A 17,194-nucleotide genomic window follows, 5' to 3' on the forward strand; every position below is an offset into this window, starting at 1 on the left:
GAGAAGAGATTCTGGTAGAAATTCAAAGTGCGTTGCGAAAAACAACACGGAACAGCTCATTTCCTCTCCCAGCCCGGTTTCTGTGTGATTTCTGGGATTGCAGCTGCTCCGGTGGCATCGGCAGCCTGGGGGGCTGCAATGACTTGCCAGGTGCTCAGCAGGACAGAAAATAAGGGTGAAACTCCCCCGATCTGGCAGCGGAGCCTCTCAGCAGTGCCCCGAAAGCCCAGCAGTGCCCAGCACCTCTGGGTGGAAGCTGAGGGGTTCCAGCACAGCCCCTCTGCAGTGTTCCTCTGGAGCCGACACTGCCCAGCATCCCTGACCAGGGTTCGGGGGTCCCAGCACAGCCCCCTGGCACAGGCCCCCGGCTTCTTCAAGCTCCCTTTAACCAGGATGATTTTCTCGGGGATAGGAGCACCCAAAGCCACCAGAACTGGCCTCAGCCACTTTCTGTGGGATCTCTTCCTTCCTCACCAAATTCCCACTGTCAAAACCCAGCTTGGGGCTCAGCTCCCCATCCCCTCAATATCTCCAAGGAATTGGGCTTAGATTTCCCAATCCAGCAGGGCAGAAGTGCTCTTGTCCTTACTGTATATCCCAATTGCAGTAATTGCTTAAGAAGTAATTGAAAGAAATTAAAGGAATGAAGAGAAATTAAATAAGAGCTGCCAGCTCCAACTAAGGGATGCTCAAACCCCTTATCAGCAATTTGCTTTAATTAACCAACACAAAGTAATTAACACCACATTGATACAGTATGATTCTTTTTAATAGAGTTATAGGTAAATAATTGCAGAATGTAAAAACCTTTGTAAACCAATAAATTCTTTTAAGAGACAGACAGGGCACAGCTACAGAGTCTTGGGGTTCCGGGGAAAAAACCCAAAATTTTCAGTCTTTAGCATCTTCCACCATGTCACCACTGACAGCAAACACAGCTTCAGCCTCAGGAAGACGTGGAGAGTCAGGGATTTTACAGATCCTGGTCTCACCTCAGCCTTTCAGCAGGTACAGTCTGCAGGGAGAGGGAAGAAAAAGGGTCAGAATAGACAGCCTACTTCCAGAAAATCATTACCATTCATAAAGCAGTAAGTAGAGCTGTAAGAACTTCCCAAAGGTTCATTTCCCTGCCGACTGAGGGCTCTAAGTTGAAGCACGGGCTGGACCTGCCATGAACAGACTCCAGGAACCCCAGAAGTAAAAGCCACTGGGCCATTTCCATAAAACATTCCAAAATCAGGCTCCTAGCATGTGACCATCTCTTCTCTCACTTGGTGGTGGAAGCACAAGATCTTCCCTCCTGTGGGTTTTCTGGGATCTGCAGTGAACTGCAAGGGGAAGAAAACAAAGCCCAGGTATTTCCCACGACTGGAACAGAAAAGTGGGGAAAAGGGATGCGGGGGCACTCCTGGGGTGATAGCTGGGATCCAGCCTCTGCACACCAATGGCAGCAGTGACTGAGTGACAAAGCCTTTGGGACCAGTTTGCTGGGATTCCTAAGAAAATGGATGAGTTTTATTTTGGCAATAAAGCCAAGCTGGTTATCACCTCATCAGCCGGGTACAGCAGCAGCACCCGCAGGAACCCGGCCAGGTGGGTCTGCCTGGCAGAGGGCTCCCCACTTCCTGGGAATCTGTGTGCTACAGGGCTGTGCCACTGGCCATTAAAACTCCTGCCTGTCCCTTCACAAGGCAAGGTGGTTTTTCCATACAGCAAATGTTTTTTGAATTAAGAAGGTAACACTACACTCAACTGGAGAAGAAAAAAGTGAGATCTGTAAAATTTTCCTAAGCGAGACAAAAAAGAAAGCCTAATCAAACCAAAACAAAAACTAACATAACAATGAAAAAAAACCCATATCAAGCATATTTCAAGAGAGTATAAATCTGAATGAAGTGACTTACTTGAAAGTTTGAAAAGCTGCAATGCTACAAAAATCTAATGCTGCAAAAAAAGCCTTTTCTTACATCACATTTTAGCCCTGAACTTGCAAAAACCTCCGCCAAACTAACAATTCACCACATATGGTTCTTGAGTTCATCCCTGTCTTTGAGGACGAGTCAAGCTAAAATTATGGAGACAAGAAAAACATAAGTGACTTAATGCTGCTCCTTTGGAAATAACAGAATCACAGGGAGGGTTTTCCTTAGCTTAGGAAAAATGCACAGCCCGTTCAGCAGATACTGAATAGCAGGGAAGTCAGGAGATAAATGCTTTGCTTTCAGAGACAAAAATGTAAATAAATATTTACATTAAGCCAGAGGTCTACAGATGGTCTGATCAGAAGAAAAATATCACACCCACCTGCAAAATAGGCAGGGAGAGGTGCTGGCTTCCACACAGGATCTGACAACACAAAGAGCATGTGTGGATGTCAGAAAGGGCTCAAATCTCATCTCACACCACCGAGAGGGGGAATGGAACGGAGCAGGGACAGGACAGGAAGGAGCTGGGTTTGGGGGGCAGACGAAAATGGGGGAAAGAGAGATAACAGTATCAATGAATAGATAATCACAATGCAGGGTAAAAAAACAAACAAATCAAAAAATTGATTCATCTGCCTATTTTCCACAGCTTGTCAATTACAATTATTGAACATGAAATTGTCTACTAGCTGGCCAGAGGATAAAAAATGTTAATCAATTATAAACACATAAATACCATTCTCCCAACATTTATGCTGTTATACTGAACATTCTAAATATGTCTAAGCTCATCTCCAGAGGAAAATGGAATATTCTAGGGTTCATCAACACATTCTAATCTCCACAAATTTACAGAAGAGATGAAAGATGGGGGGAAAATCATACCTCAAGTACATAATTTTCACAACAAGGCTTTACACAGGGCTGAGGGAACACATTTTTTTCTGCAAAGGTAATCTCTTTCAGGACCTCTCCTGACTGTGTTCCAGCTCAGGGGTGAGACCGTGGGTGATGCAGCTGAGTCACAACTCCAGACAGTAGTTTTGCAACTGCTGGGCCACAGGCTCTATGTTCCTAAATTCTCCTCCAAGACCTTAACAGCATCTCTCTGTTCAGCCAAACTATTCCCTAGAGAATCAGCCAAATCCAAGTTTACTAACAGGTGCCTCTGTACCAAGGAATTTGGTACCTTGTCATTTGAAGACACTTCTGTCATCAGAGACTCCTCATCCATAAAGAGATCCAACTCAGCCTGGTGCTCTTCCCGCTTCTGTTGATGATCCAGCTTTATCTGACTCCCTTGGCACAGCAAGATGCTCAGAATGTCCACACAGAGGTCAACGACTTGAGGACCCACAGTTTTACCAACCCATGAAAACAAAGGCATCTTGGAAGTGAAGGAAAGAGGAAAATGGGAGCGAAAGGGTAATTATGCAACAGGAATAGGAGTTAACTAAGAACTACTTAGATTATAACCTCTTCTGGGGGAAGGAACCACTTCTCTATGTAGAAACCCGATTCTAAGAGGTCTCGGGTTGCCAAATAAATACTGGTAGCTTTTGGTTTCTATTGTGACATTTGGAGTTACACAAGCCAGTGAATATATCTCTGGAAAGGCTTCTCCAGGAGATCCAGGAGTTGGATTAAAATCTTGACTTTATTTGCACTCACACTGATCAGAAAGGTAACCCACGCAAAATAAATCCTGTGAGAATCCAGGGCTTCCCTCTGGCTGCCCTGGCAGGTCTGGGACCCTGGCAGGGGTCAGAAACCCCCTGTACAGAGCCCCCAGGGACACTGTCTGTGATCTCTGTCCATGGAAAAGAGTTTTCAATCTTACAGGATGAATTACAAGCTCTGAGTGTTTGATATAAGTAATAATTAAGTGTGGCACGGGTGCAAAAGTAAAATTTTAGGATTATAGATTAGGGGTCCAAAGGGGATAAGATGGAGGAAATTGGGTGTGTCTTGTCCTTTTCCTCCTTCTTCATGCCCTCCATGTTTCACTGTGGTGTTGGCATTTTTCTATTGGTTTAGGCTGGGGACACACTGTCCAACGTAGGTGACAGATATTGGCACGTTATTGTAAATATAGCACAGGTAGTTTCTGGTATATAATGTTTGTAACATCCCACTGAGGGCAGAGCCCCACACGCTGCCCTGCAGGACAGACCTGCGGCAGGGCAGCAGAACATGTTAGAGATAAACAGAATAAACAACCTTGAAACCAGCACAGACGAATTATGGCTTCTTCTTTGGCAACGGGGCAAAAAGACAGAGATTTTCTACAATCTCGGAATCACCAATACCCACAGATTCCGACAAAATCCAACCCTCTTCAATAATTAGAACAACTGACATTTGTTTACAAAACAACAAAATAGTTATCCCTACCTCAATAAACCCATAATGCCTCAACCCATTCCAAGGAGGGCGGCAGGAGGGGCGGGCGCAGCCCTGTTCCGACGCCGCTGCGCCGCCTTCACCGCTCCCCTCTACTCACACACACCGCCCCACCTGCCCCGTCCCGGTAGTTTTTAAACGGGCCGCTCTGGCCGCTTCGGCCACATCTCGGTGGGTTTGGGGACGCTCTGGCCCCTCCCGCCCCGTCTCGGTGGTTTTCGGCCGGGCGCTGGCCGGGGGGCTGCAGTACCGCTCTGTGTCCACAAGGCGGCAGCACCGCCGCCCCCCACAGCCGGGGCCCGCTGCTCGCCCGGAGGGGAGGCAGGGGGAAAAGAGCGGCGGCGATCGATCCCCTTGGGAAAAAATCCTCCGAAATAAATGTCCCAAAAAACCCGCACAGAAACTAAAAGACCCTGCCTCGAACCAAATAACGCCGCCCCGCCCCAAAAGCCCTTTCTTTTTAACCTATGTATATTTCTACGTTGGTTGTGTTTATTTCCAGCTGTACGGCAGGGAGGCGGTGGGAACGCACGGGAGGGGACGGGACGGGCGCCCAGCGCGGCAGAGGCAAGGGCCGCGCCCAGGATGGCGGCCACTGCAGGAGCCGGGCAGAGAGAGGCGAATCTGCCGATGCCGGTCGGTGCCTGCCGCTGAGCCCACAGCCCGTGTGCACGGCACCGGAACCGCCGCGGAAAATCCCGTCGGGGGGCTCCGGCGATAGGCACAATTCAGGCAGCGTAGAAAACAGACACGGGTCCTCGACTTTCCCGTCCTCTTTTTCGCGCCCGCTTGAGAAGGTCAAGCGAGTCCGCGACACGCCACTCCCAAGATGGCGGCCGAGGGCGGCGAGCTGCAGTACCGCGCTGTGTCCACAAGGCGGCAGCACTGCCGCCCGCCCCTCCGGAACGTCCTCGGCAGCAAATGCCCCAAAACATCCCGCGCGGAAAAGAACGCCGACAAAAAAAACCCCACTCCTTCTAACCCCATAAGAACCAAAAGAAAAAACCTTTTCTTTCAAACTGCATCTCAATATATTTTATTTTTATATTTTTCTAATTTATATTCACATTCGGATTTATAATGCATATTGATGTATAATTGCAATTTTTATAATTTCTTACATTTATTCATATTATATTTTATTACAATTTACATTTTTATACATTACTTAATACATTGCTTACATATTTCTATAGTTAGATTTCTATTTCTAAAAGGTTTATATTGCTTAAAATAAACCCCTGCCTCTATCCAAGTAAAAATTTTTTAAAAACCCCTTTTCTTTTAAACAGTGTTTAAATTTATCTATATTTTTCGCATTTATATTCAAATTTACATTTAAAATGTAGATTGATGTATTGTGTTATTTATATTCTATCTCTTCCAAATACTTATTTTCATTTCTATTTTATATTTTTATATATCTCTGTATACATGAAATATATATTTCTATACTTAGAATGATATCAAAATAAAAGGTATATTCATTTTTCTTCCATTAAAACCCTGCCTCTAACCAAATAAAAACCAAAAAAAGCCCTGTCTGTAAACGGTACTTGAATATTTATATATTTTTTTCATCATTATAGACACATTTGCATTTCTACTTTATAGTGATGTATTTATAAATATATATAATATATATATGAAGGTAGCAAGATAGACTATTATTATTATTTATAAATTATTATTATAAATTATTATAAATTACTGTTTATATTATTTATAATAATTACTTATTATAATAAATTATTTATATTATATTTCATAGATACTGCTAATATTTATTTTTGCTTACCTTTGAATTTTTTTATAGATCTTAAGGTATTTAGGATCTATTTCTATACATACACTTCTAATTTTATTTTATTTATATTTATAGATTTTATAAAAAACCCCCTACCTACTACCAAATACAAAATAAAAATCCCCTTTATTTTAAACTATATTTAAATATCTCTATCTTTCTATTTTTGATTTTTACAAGTTGTTATATATTAGATTACAATATATTGAGGTACAGTATTTCGATACATAATATTTAGGACATAGAATGTGTTAAAATAGGACATACACAGTAAAATATGCATTATGTACTGTATTGATTTCTATTATTTAGTAATTTTTATATTTATATATCCACATGTATTAATTATACATCTCAATAGGGATATTTTATACAAATTTTATTTATATTTATAATCTATATTTATATGTATTTATATAAACAAAATACTATATATCAAACAATATACTATCTAATAGTAATGGATAACATTATTTATGTTACATGTTTTATTTATATGTTTCCCATTTATATTTAAAATTGAAGTTTTATATTCCCATTTTCATATTTATGCATTTGTTTTGTTTCATTAGAGTTACAGTTAGAACTTTGCAGTTATAATCTAATTCCTAAAAATAAAATGCCAAGACAAACAGCATTGAATAACCAACAATACTGTCCAAAATATTCAGAAAGGCTCCACCAGCCAACCAACTACCAGCAAAAAAACCCCCACTACACTCCTTTCAACTAGCAGTTCTTATCAAATCACAAAAATGGAACATTAATTAAAAAAAAAAAAAAAACCACCCATAGAAACCCACACAACAAAACACAAAAATCACTAAAAAGAAAGAAAAACTCTTTAACTAACCTCCTATACTCCAAACCATACCACAGATCCCAAATGTTTCTAAAAAAAACCTGAAACAATACTCTACCACTACACTAACACATCAAGAGAACCCAATACTCTATAAAATTAACCCCCCCAAATAATTACAGATATAAAAAAATCGAAACCATGAAGAAACAAAAAACTCACCACCCAAATAAAATAACTACCTATAAAGATCCACCATAGAAATACCCATGTTCCCAAAAATCAAACTAATAAAAAACAACAAATACATCCAACTACAAAAAAAAAAATATATTCACAACAACAAAATAATAATTCCTAACTCAAGGAACTCAGAATGCCTCAAACCATCAAAACACAAATACCACCTAGAAATAAACATGTCACCAAAAGAGAAAAGTAACCATAAATAATAACTCCCAAATTCTCTGAGATAATAAAACATACAAAGCAATCAAACAAGACAAACAAATAAAACCCCTATAACATAATAAACAAGAATGCAATTATCAATATTTTAAAAAACTCAATAATTAACTACAGGACACTACCTCAAACCAACCAAAATAAACCACTACATACTCACGCCAATAAAAGCCTCCACAACCGAATTAAAAAGCTACACTCTACTTCATGCTATGACCCATAAAAAACATTATAAACCTTTAAAAACAGACCCTTCAAAAACATAAGAACCCATCAAAAAGAAATCCAACCACAAGACTCAACCCAAAAAAAACCCTTGTCATGAGCACCTGAACCAAGAACCGTAAGAAGCAAAAAGCACAACATGGCCCTTCTCCTACACCAACTACGAACAAAAGAAAATGATCCAGTAAATTCCTCAAAACCACCACAGCAAGGAAGGCTGGAAAACGAGAAGCCACGCTCCTGGCACCGGTCCATTTGCCAGTTGGTGATGAAGGTATGAGTACTCTGAGTTGATTCCCTAAAGCACAAAAACAAGAATGGATGCTTAGAATTGCACCAGAAACTGAAAGCTGAGTAAAAACAACTGCTTCTGTCCACTGCTCCCCTTGGACAATGGGCCTTGACTGCTGCTATCTGCCTGGACCTCCTAAGAATAAAGACTGCTGTAACACAGTCAGCATTTAGGCTTCCCCTGCAAATGCAAACAATGACTGACCTGCTCACGGCAACACCCTCACCCAGGACTGGGGATCTCTGCCACTGATTTGAACTGTCTGCATCTGAAAGGAAGTTAGGACTAGTGTAAAACAGCTGCAGGACAACTTAAAAGCACCAAAAATATTATGGCAATCTCCTAAAACAATCTAGAGCACAACTACACCCTGCATTACAAATTTCAAGTCCCCAGGACTTGTGCTATGCAGCAGGGCAGAGCAGCTCTGGGACAAATATGTGCATATACCCGTGACACAGGACAGGACATGACAAAGGAGGGGACAGGACAGGGAGAGAGAGCTTTTGACGAGAAGAAAGGAGTGAGAGACCCAAAGAAGACAGAGTGCACCAGAGACAAGTGACAGGACACACACCAGAACTGCTCTGCCCTGTGCACCTCAGCACTGTGATCCAAAGAAACATTTTCCCTTTAGGTGGCCTAATTCTTGCACATCCCCGCCCCCAGAGCTGATCAAAAGACCCTCCCAGTGCCTCCATTTAATCCCCTTTGTGGGCTTTAGTCCTCAACTTATCTCTCAGACATCTGGGGATGAGAATCCATGTCCCATGCGAATGGAGGCTGCCTCGTCTGCTGGGAATGTCCTATGGTCACCGGATGGTGGTCACTTGCCCAGCTACAATCAAAAACACCAAACATCACTGCATGATCTTATCTGCACAATGGACAAAACCCAATAATTCTGCTACTCACCATTCTCCTAAGAACGCCGGGCTCCTCGGGCCCCACACTTTGGCAATGCTCGGAGGCTGCCATCGTCATCGCAGGGTCTGCCTGGGTTAAGAAGAGACAAAGTGACTCGGCACTGCTGAAACCTAAATGGACCTTGGCTCCCCCTCCCTATCTCGGCGTCTCACCACAACTCCTCGGCCATTGCCAAAGGCTACCCGGATGCCATCTTGAAATACAAAATTTCAAGGTTTCATCTCAGAGTCCTGAAATACTTCCAGAGGACTCACAGACACAGGAATCCCAGACCATCGGCCAGCTGGCGACAGGGGCTTGGCATACTCCAAGTGGCTTCCCTAAAGCACACAAACAAGAATGGATGCTTACAGTTGCACCAAAAATTGAGACCTGAGGAAAAACAACTGCTTCTGTCCACTGCTCACCTAGCACATTTGGCCTTGATTGCTGCTATCTGCCCGGACATCCTAAAAATAAAGACAAAGAACACTGCTGTAACACAGTCACCATTTAGACTTCCCCTGCAAGCACAAACAATGACTGACCTGCTCATGGCAACACCCTCACCCAGGACTGGGGCTCTCTGCCACTGATTTGAACTGTCTGCATCTGAAAGGAAGTTAGGACTAGTGTAAAACGGCTGCAGGACAACTTAACAGCACCAAAAATGTTATGGCAATCTCCTAAAACAATCTAGAGCACAACTACACCCTGCATTACAAATTTCAATTCCCCAGGACTTGTGCTATTACAGGCTATGCAACAGGGCAGAGCAGCTCGGGGACAAATATGTGCAGACACCCGTGACACAGGACAGGACATGACAATCAAGGGGACAGGACAGGGAGAGAGAGCTTTTGTCGAGAAGAAAGGACTGAGAGACCCAAAGAAGACAAAGTGCACCGGAGACAAGTGACAGGACACACACCAGAACTGCTCTGCCCTGCGCAGCTCAGCACTGAGATCAAAACAGACACTTTCCCTTTAGGTGGCCTACGGAGATGCTTCTTGGACATCTCTTTCTCTAAAACATACATGAAAACTCCTTCTAGAAAGGCCCAACCCAGCACCCTGCTTTCATCCCCTCTGTGGGTCATAACCTTCCACTTATCTTGCACTCATCTGGGGATGCAAATCCCTGTTGGCTGCAGAAGAAGGCCGTCTGCCTGCCTGGTAAGTTCCAGCTGTCACCTCTTGGTCTGCCAAGAGAAAGAAAACCAAACATCAGTGCACAGTCTTAACAGCACATTGGCCAAAAGCTGTTAATTCTGCTACTCACCATCCTCCTCAGAATGCCCGGGTTCTTGGCCTGCACGCTTCGGGCGTGCTTGGATTCTGACGCCGTCATTGCAGGGTACACCTAGGTTAAGTGGAGACAAGGCAACATGGCATTGCTGAAACACGAGTGGACTCTCACTCCTCCTCCCTTCCTCCCCGACTCACTGCAACTCCTCAGCCATTCCTCTGGGCTACCAGGATGGGACCTTGAAATGCAAAATTGGAAGGTCCATCACAGGGTCCTGCAATGCTTCCAGCGAGGTCACAAGTGCATGAAACCTGGTCCATCAGCCAGTTGGTGACAGAGGTATGTGCACTCTGAGATGATTCCCTAAAGCACAAAAACAAGAATGGATGCTTAGAGCTGCACCAAAAATTGAGACCTGAGCAAAAACAACTGCTTCTGTCAGCTGCTCACCTTGGACAATGGGCCTTCACTGCTGCTATCTGCCTGGACCTCCTAAAAATAAAGGCAAAGAACACTGCTGTGACACAGTCACCATTTAGGCTTCCCCTGCAAATGCAAACAATGACTGACCTGCTCACGGCAACACCCTCACCCAGGACTGGGGTTCTCTGCCACTGATTTGAATTGTCTGCATCTGAAAGGAAGTTAGGACTAGTGTAAAATTGCTGCAGGACAACTTAACAGCACCAAAAATGTTATGACAATCAACAAATACAAGCTAGAGCCCAACAACACCCTGCATTACAAATTTCAAGTCCCCAGGACTTGTGCTATTACAGGCTAGGCAGCAGGGCAGAGCAGCTCCGGGACAAATATGTGCAGATACCCGTGACACAGGATAGGACGTGACAAAGGAGGGGACAGGACAGGGAGAGAGAGCTTTCGACAAGAAGAAAGGACTGAGAGACCCAAAGAAGACAGAGTGCACCAGAGACAAGTGACAGGACACACACCAGAACTGCTCTGCCCTGCGCACCTCAGCACTGTGATCAAAAGAAACATTTTCCCTTCAGGTGGCCTAAAGGGACACTTCCTGCACATCCCCGCCCCCAGAGCTGATTCAAAAGGCCCTCCCAGCTCCTTGCTTTCATCCCCTCTGTGGGCCTTAGCCCTTGACTTATCTCTCAGACATCTGGGGATGAGAATCCATGTCACTTGTGAATGGAGGCTGCCTCGTCTGCTGGGAATGTCCTGTGGTCACCGGGCTGTGGTCCGTTGCCCAGCTACAATCAAGAACACCAAATGTCACTGCATGATCTTAGCTGCACAATGGACAAAACCCAGCAATTCTGCTACTCACCATTCTCCTAAGAACGCCAGGCTCCTTGGGCTGCACGCTTTGCCCACGCCCTCCAGGCAGGTTCTGCCTGGCTGGAGAGGAGATGAGGTGAGGTGGCCTTCCCAAAACTCGAGTGGACCCTGGCTCCCCCTCACTAGTTGTTCCCCAACTTACAGCAACTCCCCGGCCACTCCTGAAGGTTTCCTGGGTGGCACCTTCAAAGGACAAAGATCAAGGCTTCCTTGCAGAGCCGTGTGCCGCTTCCCGAATTCTCACGAGGTCGAAGGAGCGGGTCTGCGGGCCGGTTGCAGAGGGGGTCTCGGTGTAACACGACTGGACCACCTAACGCACACAAGAATGGATACTTAGAGCTGCAGCAGCGACACTACAGCTGTAGGCACACATTTATAAATAAATAAATTAACCAAACCCAAAAATTCTAGCAAAATATTAACATTATTAACCCAATATCAAAATTGCCAAATAGATTAACAGAGACACCCTGTCCTATCCCCTCAATAGGGCCTCTTAATCTATGCCAAACAAATCCTTAAAACTAAGAAAACCCTGCCTGTATAGAAATAAAAACAAAAAATGTCTTGTAAACTTTATAAATTCATTAACCTAACACATCAGAACCACGAAAATATTAAACCTTTATGAACACCAGTACACACTACCCTCATTTCAACATATAAAAGTAAAGCTATTCCTATTACTAACCCAACACAAATATCACAAAATATAGCAGTAAGAAAAGAAAAAAATAAACCTCACTAAAAATATAAAATTTTTATTTTAAGCCAAACAAATCATACATTCTAAACAGGAACTTCCTCCAAATCAAGTATTTCAATAAACCCAAAACCCTCAAACATATTTTAAATAACTACCAAAAAGCCAAAAACCATAAAACAATTAAACAGCCCACCACAACTACCTAGATCTACAATAAAACTTCTTTAGGAAAACCCCTACAAATACTCCTTACCACCTCAACAATACATCACCAGCGATACCAAACAACTCAAAATACTGTAACTCCCATCCAAAAAAATGTTCTATAAACTGAAACACTAAAATTCATCTACAAAACCCACTCACCCTTCAACAACCTCCTCTAACCTACACACAAATCTAAAACAAATAGGAATTAACTATAAATTATCTTACCTTAAATAACTCCACCATTAAACACTACTGTACCAAACTTATTAAAACTCCAATACAAACTTAAATCAAAAACCACAAAATAACTCAACACTGTTAACATGACCAATATATTTTTATCCTTTCCTCTAACAACCGAATACAAGCCTCGATTTGCCTTCACTTGAAAAACACACAATACACCTACAACCAACTACTCCAAAAATAAAAACATAGTCCTACTATCTAGCATAAATTCATCCAAATGAAACTTAAAAAAATAAAACTCCAAAACATGTGTAATAATACAACAACATTAGATGAAAAGTATAACAAAAATATTTTTAAATATAATCCAAATTCTTCTAAAAGACTATTACACCACAAAAAAAAAAAGCAAAATCAAAAAGACTACTGAAAAGATCCAATTCCTAAAAATAAAATAACAAAAGAAACATCAAATTCCCACCAATTTCATAAAAAAAATTCAACAACAAACTCAATCTAAAAAAACCCCTTGTCACCAGCACCTGAAGCAAGAACTGTAACAACCAAAAGGATCCCCACGGCCCTTCTCCTACACCAACTACGAACAAAAGAAAGCGATCCAATAAGTTCCTCAAACCCACCGCAGCAAGGAAGGCTGGAAAATGAGAAGTCCCACGCCTGGAGTGGACGGAGCGGCCGGCACCGGCGCAGCGCCCGCGCCGCCTGCCCCGCCCGCCGGCCCCGCCAAAGCTCCCCTCGGCTCCGCACGGCTCGCACCGGCGCGGCTCCGGCAGTCCCGCGGCAGCCCAGCCGCGCCAAACTCCCCTCCCGCCTCGGCCATCCCCAGCCACTGCCAGCGGGGCTCCCGCGCCGGACCCTTCGCTGCCAGGCCAGGGGCAGAAGAAGCACCCCAAATGCAGCGGCACAGCCCCATGCCCACCCTGCCAGCGCTGCCACAGCCGCGCCTCCCTTCCTTTGAAGCCCCGAAACTGACGCCACGCTTAGGCGCTCACCTCACTTCAACAAGGGCAAAGAAATGTGGGCTCCCCTTCCATGGCATCCCCTAGAAGAGCAGAGAAGCTGCTTTCCTCAAATGATGGCAAAGGGGGCTTTTTACCTCAATCCAAACCCTTTAAAAGGGGAGACAACAGAACTGTCCCTCCATTTCGACCTCAGGATGATGAAAAGGGGTGGGCTAATTCAAACCCATCATACGACAAAAATATTTGTCCCCTTCCATTTAAAAGGGAACACAGGGATTCCTTGTCTACCCTCTGATATCCCTAACACCCTGGAAAAGGCAGGTTTTCCTCCAATCAGTACCCTCAAAACCACAAGTGAATGGGGACCCCCCCACTAGTTCAGACACGGTCAATAATGGAAGAGAAGCCGGCACCCTCAATTTGAGTTTCTTTTGTCCTCAAAATATTTTTTATTTTTTTTTATTTTTCCCTGGGGGCACTGGGGAGGGATTGTCAAGAAGAAATTTAAAAGGGAAAGGAGAAAAGTCCCCGCTACAAAGGCGCACCGGCTCACCTGTTTGGCCGCTGCTTCTCAGCACAAAGGTTTGTCCCTCGGCTCCTCCTTTGAGCAATGCTCCACGTCCCCAAGCGCGTATCCAGATGATCCCCCGGACCCCGTCCGAAGCGCCCATCGTCCTTCCATGAGACAGCCCCGGGAGCCCCCCATAAACTCCTCTTCTCCAGCAGCTCCGTGTACAACCCAGCGGCGGCAAACCCTCGCCTTAAAACAACCTCCCCCCGGCAGGAGCCGCCCCCTCCTCATCCTCACAGCTCACACCTGGGGCTGCTCTGAGCCCTCCTCATCCTCACAGCTTACACCTGGGGCTGCTCTGAGCCCTTCTCATCCTCACAGCTCTCACCTGGGGCTGCTCTGAGCCCTCCTCATCCTCACAGCTCTCACCTGCCGCTGTTGCCACCCTCCAAACAGTGTCTCTCCGTCTCCAACACACAGATACAGATCAAGCGGAAATCTGCTCTGGGTGTTGGATTTTCTTAATCCATCTGGTTACACGATTAAAACACATGTATACCACACATCCTCTTCTAGTTTCAGGCGTAATAGGCAGCCCCAGCATCCATGTCAGAGGCATAAAGGGATGTCGCCGCAAGAACCCCAGAGTCCCTGTGCCAGCCCTTCGGTTCCTATGGTGTGTGCAGTCCCTTTCCCAGCCCTGCAGTGATTACAGCACCCGCCCTACAAATCCCCTTTCCCAGCCCCAGTGATTTCAGCTCTTGACCCACAAGCTTTATTTCACTGCCAGCTCTCTTCTTCCAGCTCCATCTTCAGTGCAGTGCGGTGAAAAGTGCCGCGTCCCCGCCGCCTCTGCCGCTCCCAATTTCTGCCCCTGGCCTGCGACAGCGAGGTGGGGCAGGAGCTTCAAGCCTTCTGGGGGCTGCCCTAAACCTGGTTTTTTCTTCAGATGAAAGAGTTCATAATTCCTAAAGAGAAGTCTCATTTTTGCCCTTTCAGTTGGACCCTGAGTAGTATCAGATTAGTCCAACGCTGTACCTACTTCTAAAGAAAGTGTGCAAATACATATTTTTACTAAATCTCAATTTCCTCTTTCCTTAGCAGATCCCTTGCTTCAGCTTTGCTTCCTCTTTTCCCTGTGTCCCCTCCTCAAAAAAAAAACCAACCAACCAAACAAAAAACCCCCCCCCCAAAAAAAAAAAAAAGCCAAACCCAAAAAACAAACAAACAAACAAACAAAAACCCCAAAAATCTGTATCTACCTAATCTTTTGCTTTGGACCACTGTGTGACTTGAATGAAGTTTGCATTTTAAGATGTGGATGAGAGGAAGGGTTGTTGCTGAGCTGCTATGTTTGGAATGCAGACCTTGCAACTTGTGACTTGCAGTGTCTTCCTTTTAGATGCAAATCAACCTGAATTTACATCTCTGCATCAGAAAGAAGAGCAAAGGTGTGGTGCAGAGGAAAGTGAGATGGATCACTGGACTCTTGTTTCTGAAGAGTGTAAGTAGAAAAATACTTCTGAACTGCCTCGAGTTTTTACATAGCAGGCATTAACATTCCCTTCTCTTTGTACAGTGAAGAAAATGAGGGAAAACATGGATATCCTTCTCCTGAATCAGGGAAGTCAGCTGCAGGTGCTTCAGGAACTTCAGAAACAACTGAATACACTGGTCCCAGGCAATGCTCTGCTGAATTCCAATGTTAATAGCTTAGGACTCCTGCTAGGATAGCAGGCAGATGCTGCATTATCCTTTTCTTGCCCCTTTTTTAATCCTAGCAGTCTCCTCTCCTGTGAAGGTACCAGTGCCTTATCCCTTTCATCTGTCTCTGGAGCTCTGCCTGCACCTCAGCTCCCAGTCTCTCAAGATCCTGTGGCTTCTGCAGCTTGCTCAGCATTGTGCTGTGAATGTGTCCAGTGTAAACATCTGTGACTCTTCTGGACCATTCTGTCACTTGGGGCCGGAGACCTCTGGGCTGTGGTGTTGCAGTTGCTGTACCTGTGAAGGTGCTGACCCTGGAGCCTGCAGGGATTTTGGCCAGGGATGACCTTTGTTGAGGCAGCTCAAGAGATCATTATCACTGGGATGCACTGAAGTGCAACATTCATATACAAGATAATTCATCAAACTTGAGTGTATTCTTTACCTGGTATGCCTTTCAGCATGTACTTGGGAAATTATACCTCTCTTAATGAGTTGAAACTAACAATGAAGTCCTCAGGGATGATTTAAGTATCTCCTGTTAAGTCTGATTTATGTAGAGGGAAGCAAGATGCTTATGTAAAGATGTTCAGTTTAACAGCATCCCTGTTCTCAGCATCTGTTTGCAAAAGCTTCCTTCCTTTAGCAAGTCTTTAAATTAAGTGTCTTTGACTTAGCTGATTCTCAGGCTGGCAGTACTGCTCAAAATAGAAAAAAATAGTTTCTGCTTTTTGTTTAAAACAAGCAACCCCCTCCACCAGCACCAAAAAAAAAAAACCCTAACTGAAAACACAAACAAAAAAGCCCTGAACAAAATACCACCTTTTAGGTCTACCTTGTGTACCAAGAGTTCATGAGGAAAAGCCAAATAGGTTTATAGGGCAATAAAAGTTCACCTTCTTTTGTTCCAAGTTGAACTCAGTTGAGCTTGGGTTTACTTTGTCATATCCTATTTGGATTATTATGTGGTTTTGGCTGTTACGTATTAATTAGGGGTAGGAGTGGGGTAAATAATGAACACTAAGAGGCTCAGGTGCAGCATCTTGTAAAAACAGCACAGGAAACAATTCTTTTTTTCTTTCCTCTTTTTCCCTGCAGGACTCTGACATTGGGCCTGTCAGGGTTGGAAAGTGCTGAGTTTTAAGATGTGTTGGTCTGGTCTACCTTGTTCCATCAGTGCCAGACTTGGGGCAGTCTCAGAACCTTTAAGCTTCAAAAGTGCAAAAATAAAAGTTCCTTTACCCTTGAACTGGGATAAAAAAACTTTTGGCTTGTACCTTTGCCAGAAAGTCTTTCTCTTGAACTGATGCTGTGTTTGTGCATGGTTGGTTTTGTGGTTTGTAGTTGTGTTTTTTTATTGTTATCTTGTTAAAAGGATGCACTCTTAGTAATAAATAAAATAATGTTTAAATTTTAGGGATGGGAAACACTGGTTCTCTTAACAAGTCTTCTTCTTGTTGCCAGAATGTCACATTCTGTCCCAAAGTTAAAACTGTGGGGCCAGGT

At 44.1% G+C, this 17,194-nt stretch overlaps 1 long non-coding RNA gene across 6 annotated transcripts; it reads right to left on the bottom strand.

The window, feature by feature from the left end:
* Positions 1–753: 753 nt before the first annotated feature.
* LOC105760244 (nucleolar pre-ribosomal-associated protein 1) lies at positions 754–13,175 on the bottom strand. Of its 6 annotated transcripts, none has more exons than XR_012053635.1 (16): positions 11,528–13,175; positions 11,375–11,445; positions 10,645–11,297; positions 10,525–10,566; positions 10,272–10,437; positions 10,108–10,188; positions 9,929–10,027; positions 9,374–9,437; positions 9,254–9,295; positions 8,999–9,166; positions 8,835–8,915; positions 8,652–8,757; positions 8,124–8,187; positions 3,115–3,312; positions 2,305–2,449; positions 754–1,015 (listed from the first exon to the last, which is right to left on the bottom strand). It is a non-coding gene; the product is annotated as a nucleolar pre-ribosomal-associated protein 1 (long non-coding RNA). The 6 variants fall into 6 exon arrangements; XR_012053630.1 differs by having other exon boundaries at positions 2,305–2,346; positions 11,528–11,714; XR_012053631.1 differs by having other exon boundaries at positions 2,305–2,346; positions 8,835–9,166; positions 11,528–11,714.
* Between the last annotated feature and the right edge of the window lie 4,019 nt (positions 13,176–17,194).

This window comes from Taeniopygia guttata, chromosome 1A (genome assembly GCF_048771995.1).
Source record: "Taeniopygia guttata chromosome 1A, bTaeGut7.mat, whole genome shotgun sequence".
NCBI classification, from domain to species: Eukaryota; Metazoa; Chordata; class Aves; order Passeriformes; family Estrildidae; genus Taeniopygia; species Taeniopygia guttata.